The sequence below is a fragment of the Centrocercus urophasianus genome, unplaced genomic scaffold (genome assembly GCF_019232065.1).
Source record: "Centrocercus urophasianus isolate 14NV4802_14NV808 unplaced genomic scaffold, USGS_Curo_1.0 seq_13, whole genome shotgun sequence".
In the NCBI taxonomy this organism is placed as follows: Eukaryota; Metazoa; Chordata; class Aves; order Galliformes; family Phasianidae; genus Centrocercus; species Centrocercus urophasianus.
In genome coordinates, this window is record NW_024884475.1 from 49,140,533 (window position 1) to 49,146,854 (window position 6,322).

Here is a 6,322-nt window from a genome sequence, read left to right on the forward strand (position 1 = left end):
CCTTAAGTGTCTTTTTAAGAGGTTGCTGCCTTGAATCCTGTACTTGGTTCTTCCTTGTTCATATGCCCTCTTCCATCCAGTTGTCAATTACAAATGTAGCGAATGATAGTAACTCTAGTGTTTTTTAGAAATGTAAAGCAGCTGTGCTTTGGTTAGTTAATTGGTAGTTAAATAGGAAAGAATGACATTTTTGTCTGTGCTGTAACAAGGGAGTTTACTGTGGTCATAATAAATTAACTAATTCCTAGAACAGTCACTTATGTCTCTAATAGGCACATAATAGAATGTCCTTGAAAAAATGCCAGAATTTTCAGGCTATATTAACAATTAAAATTAATGTTATAATCAATAGATTGATGTCTGACTTTAAGTTCTAAGCTCAACCTTCTAACTTAAATATGTACAGTTCAGTGCTACACCTTGCTTTGTAATTGATACAGAGAGACAAGCTCCTAATTTAGGTCTATGGAATTTCCATGGGAGGCATATAGATCACTCTACTGACTACATAATTGAGTTTCTGGTCTGTGTTTGCTGAGCTACCTGAAGTTAAGATACTTTGTCAGAAGAGCTTTCTATATCCTGTTTTCTCTTCTGAAATGTCCTCTGTTGACTGGGAAAGGTTTGTAAATGCAGCTCTGCTTTTGAATTCTGCAAACTTTCGTATTATGAAATGTGAGATCTCAAGCAATTAGAATTGTTTTATCAAATTGAAGTGTAATTTGCTCCTTGCTTTTCCAAATGCAGTTCGGTCTTTGTGTGAGTGGCTTGTTTACACTAAGCAATACATTAAAAAGAAGAAAAAAAGTATATGATGTATTTTACAGATGGAAAGTTCAATTTTAAACCACCTTCATCACACATGCTTGCTTTCTTAGTGTTGATAACCCAAAAGGATGCAGGATGGTCTGAATAGCAGTATATAGATAAGAGAATTGTTTGAAAACTCAGAAACAGTCTTGTATGTATTTTCAAGTTTTGCAAATCTGTAGAGCTGAAAAAATGTTCAGGATGGATGCTTCAGAGATTTCAACTTGTATATTTTATGAAATCCCTCTAAAGAATCACAAAACAATGCTATAGGATCAGCACGAGGTTCAGCTGATTCGTGTGAGAGTGAAAAGTATCCAGTCTGTGTTCAGACACCATTACAATGCACTGAATTTATACCTATTTTTAAGAAATTCCATAAATCTGAAGAATATCCAAGACTGATATCCTTTTGCATAACTGATGAAGAATTTTTATGAGAATGGATTTATTTATATAATGAAAATTTTATGATTAAATATGATTATGAAGAATTTTTAGGGATTAAAATATTTGTATGAGGCAAAGGTAAAAGACTTTCTACAGCTTTTTTTTTTGTTGTTTTTCTTCATACAGTACCGTACTGGTGACTTCCCATTACATTGCATTTACTTTTTTATAATACCATGGTCTTCCACGGTATCTTTTCATGTCACTTATGTTTTCTGCTAGAGAGAAGAACCCGACTATCTTGCAGGCAGTTGAAATCAGCCTACAATCTAATCCACAAGTCCTGGTTCAAGAGTTGTGTTTTCTTTGCTTGAGCTTGACTCAGTAAACTTTTTATTTTTGCATAATTAAAATTTTCCTTGTTTTTAGCTTTTTAGTATTGTGAAATATTTTTCTTCATTGACTGACTTTCTGTGGCTTATGGCAGTGTTGCAAACTGAAATGGGTTTCGGAAATATCACTTTGGAAAAGCCACGAATGGATATATGATCACTAAATACTTAAAATGAATTCAGTATTTCCTTGTGTGACATAATCATGCATACGCATGTACGCACAGAATGTAATAAATGTTTCTCAAACAAGTAGGCTGATCATATGCATGAAGAAACACTGGGATGTTAATGACACTTTCTGTTTCTAGTAGAAACAGGTTTTGTTTATAGTCTTGTGTTATCTCTGTAAACTTCATCCTATTTCTATCTGACCAGGCCTCAAGGTCATCCCTCGCTTCCTGTATGATGCAACAGTCCTCCTCTGCTTACCTTGTGTCATCAAAAAATGTCAGCATCCTCCTACTATTTGTCTGCCAAGACCAGTAATGAAAATATTAAATAACATCACTAAAAATTCAGGCTCTGAGAAACTCTTTGTCCTGCTTTCAGCACTGCTGGCATGTATCTCACCTTCATCAATTCCTTACCTATCTAACATCTCTTATCTTGAGCTTAGTTAATGTGGCACTGCATCAGTTTACTAATGATGATGAATGAGAACTAATGTGTCTCTTATACACAGGAAGAAAAACAGGCATTTTTACAGAAACATGGTTTACTTTTGATACAGAAGTTGCAAAAGCATTGAGTCAAATTTTTTTGAGATGTCTAAAGAGTGAGTATAAGAAAAGAAGTGGTTTTGGGCAATACTTCCATATGTAAAACCTCCCAGCATTTAAAAATTTATGGCTTGAGGTCTTTTTATATCAGAGGGCAATTTGTGGCTGTTATGTTACATAGGTATGAAGGAATCCCATAAGTTTTTAAAATTATTAATGATGGTCACTTGCATCATCTCATGACAATGGCTCAAATTATTCAGTTACATTTTTGCTAAGGAAACCTTTGCATTTCTTTATTAGAACTTGTCTGATGATAGTTCAATTGAAAGTTCCCTATTTTAATGTTACAGTAATTAAATTTCCCTGTATGTATTTACGTAGACTAATAATTTACTTCTTCAGATGTCTCTTTTTCATGCTGGAAAATTCTGGTCTATTCCAGTGTCTCCTGGTATGGAATGCCTTTGGAATCCCTCCATATTCTTCCTACCCTTTCCTCTTATTTTGTAGGCCTAAGGCACTTTTTTTTTTCCTTAACAAAAATACGTAAATAAGGAATGGTAAGTAATTAAGTGTTCCACATGAATACACAGTGAATGCCTGGTATAAACATTTCTTGTCCAGCTTTCTTTCATAATTTCTAACTTGTTATTGTTGCTTTTTTGATTGAGATTGGAAGCTGGTATTTTTAAATAATTAGACTCCAAGGTTAGCAAGTTTAGAATCTTTTTTTTTTTTTTTTTTTTTTTTTTTTGTATGCCATGGAAAAAAGTATTTATTCCTTTGCAGATTGTATTGTATTCATTGCCAGTGAGTTTCCCCTCGTTCCTATTCTGTGTAGCACCCTCAGCTGTTAATTCACTCTCTGGTGTAGAAGCTCATCAGATGTGGCTGTTGAATTATACGTTTCTGAAGAAATCCCCAAGACTTTTCCAGTAAAGGAGATCACACTGCAGCACCTTTTAAAGTTATCTTTTAGTAACAACATTGAGACAAGGCAAAATACAGTAATGTAAAATTGCAATCTTGGTGCTGCAGTTTTAGGCAGTTGCTGTAGCATAAGTAATGTTTGTTTGCTTGCTTTTTTTACGTGTCTCTTTTGTTTGTTTTTAAAAATTGTGAAGTCACATGTTCAAAACTCCTCAGCTACTTGTACCTACGTATGTAGTACGTTTGTACATAGTATATCTGCTCACATAGTTCAGATTAGAAGAAAAACTTCTGTTAAATTAATGTCAATGAAGAATCAAACTGATAATGGAAGTGTGATATCTTTCAGAAAGGAGAATTTGAATGACTCACTGTGTTATTTGTGTCACAGCACAATCATTGTTTTCTTTTAAAGCTGTCACAAGTCTAAATGCACATACAAGATTCATACAGCAATTGAGTTCTTATTTTATTCTTACATCCATCTGTTGTGTGGTGTTTGTTTCTTGTTTCGCGAGTTAAAAAATCCAGGAAGACAAGGCATGTGATGAGCAGTTGAGACCCCTTGGTTTTTTCAGCCTAGAGCAAATGAGGCTGAGGGGAGGCCTTGTGGCTGCCTACAGCTCCTCACAGGGGACAGTGACAGGACCAAAAGAGTGGCCTGGAGCTGTGTCAGGGAAGGCTCAGGTGAGGGTATGGAATGGTTCTTCACTAGAGGGTGCTGGGCATTGTACAGATTCTACAGGGCAGTGATCATGGACCCAAGCTGCTGGAGATTTAAGGACGGCATTCCATTTTCTGTGTTCCTCTGTGGAAACAGGAGCTGGACTCGGAGATCCTTGTGATTCCCTTTCAAAATATTCTATGAGTGTAAATTACTTTTTGATACAGAAGTCTCTCTCTCACCTGCAAGAGGAAAACTATAAGATATAGAAAATCTTTTAATGGGGCTTCGCTATCTACTGTAACATAGTTCATCGATGGTGCAGGGGTTACTTCATGTTAATAGAAACTGCCTCATTGAATGTAATTGTTTTGTTAGCAGTATATGTGGCATATACCTTAGTGCACAGACTCCTATTCTAGGTTTATAATTCTGTAACGTGCATAAGCACTAAAGACCTTACCTAAAAATCCTTTGAAACATTGTTTTTTCCCACATTTAAGCTGAACTAGTTAGCCATGATTAAAACCCAAGAGCATCGGTGTGTTGGAGTAAATGAAGATGGTCACTGGTGCAAACCACAAGGCAAGTGAAGGCTGCAGCTATCTTATGTGGCAGTTACTGTTGATTTTTGCACTTTTCTCTTCTGATTGATCACATATGCATAACTTGCTGTCAGTTTCCTCTAATTATCGTAGATCATCCTCATGATTTGCCACTTGTAACCTAATACATTATGATAGCTGAAGTAATACATTCTGGTTATAATTGGTTGCCCACTAGTGATGTGGGTAATGGATCTCTCCTGCGAAACACAAACAGTAACTAGACGCACAGCATGCAGGTAAGTTAAGTACCCACGCTACCCAGGAATCAGCAGGTATTCTTCATGACTTAGTCACCAGACATATTTTCTGGAAGCTCAGCATATCTCTAATTGCAATTATATTTTGTGTCCATCTTGCCTCAGATCCTAGAAAAGGGGTTTCTGTGCATAAATGTTTAAATGTGAAAGTAAAAGGTGATACCGAGCATATTTCTGCAAACTGAAAGAAATATGTCTGGCAGAGATTTTTTTCACAGGATTCCCGTTTCTGTGAATGGAGTTTGTTTCAAGGATAATTCATGTCCCAACCTGTAAATTCAAATCAGATCTTTAAACTGGAAACTGTGAGTCACATTTTGATGTGGCAAGTCTTCATATAGTATGTTTCGTTCAGCGTAATCAATAGCATTAATAAATCAGTGGATTGACTGAATTCCAAAAGGACGGTAGGCTCTCACACAATAAATTGATTTTTGTTTTCTCTGTGTGAACACAGAAACACTGTAGTTAAGTGCACAGTTGGCGTAATATTGACTTTTTTCCCGATATTTAGTCACTGAGTGGTCAAGGTTGACAAGGGCAATTATAACCCACCAGTGTGTGTCAGCAGCTGCATTTCTCCAAGGCGTTCGTTTTCCCCAAAATGCTTCTTGTTCTTTAAGGCCTACTCTCTTTTCAGTTCTGCAAAAAACTTCCAAAATCAACTGGAGACAAAATTTATATCCCCTCAAAGTATTGTTAAAGAGCTTGTTCAAAAATATGTATGCTTGCAGCAAATGTTTGCAGATCAGCTTATGTTTTTTAAATACTTGGTTTGGTTTCTTTCAGTAAATCCAGTTATGGCTGTTGCAGAGCAAACCGTCAAAACCTTTAAAGTCTTAGCCCCTCTTTTCTCATCCTAGCTGTTTTACACCTTTCTAAAAAGACTTCAAAAAAGAAAAGTGCAAAGAACATTGCATCCAAAACCACATGCTGGTTTAGCCTGAGGTGGTTATCTTTAGTTCTAGTGAACATGGTCCAATTTGACTTTGCATATTTGAAAACTAACTCAGAATTGGTTATTACTTTTCTTATATTCATTGGAGAAAATCTCTGAAAGGAATAAATTGCGTTCTATTCAATTCATCTTTATTTATTTGAGGCTTTTTTTGACTTCAAAAATATGTAACACAAAAGCAGTTTTCACAGAATTTTCTGCTCTAATTATAACTTACTAATATTAACCTGATCATCTACAAGTCAGTGGTTTTATTTTCTCAAATCTTACGAAGTTGTAGGAAATAGATGGCACGTAAGTTAAATGATTTGGAGGATATCTACAGTGAGCTTCTAAGGATTTCTTGTGTTGCAATTAATTACATTTAGTTGGCACTATTAAGTAAGTAGATAACAAAAAGGTAATACAAAAAGAAAACGCAGTAATTGGACAATTTTTTTTTTTTTTTTTTTTTTAGGGTTTTGGGAGGGGGACAGGAGAGTCTGACACTTTAGAATTCAAGATTTTGAATTAGCCAAGATCATTCAAGAATTTGACTAAACTTCTGTATGTTCCTATGTCTGATTAAGACATGGGGAAAAAAAAAAA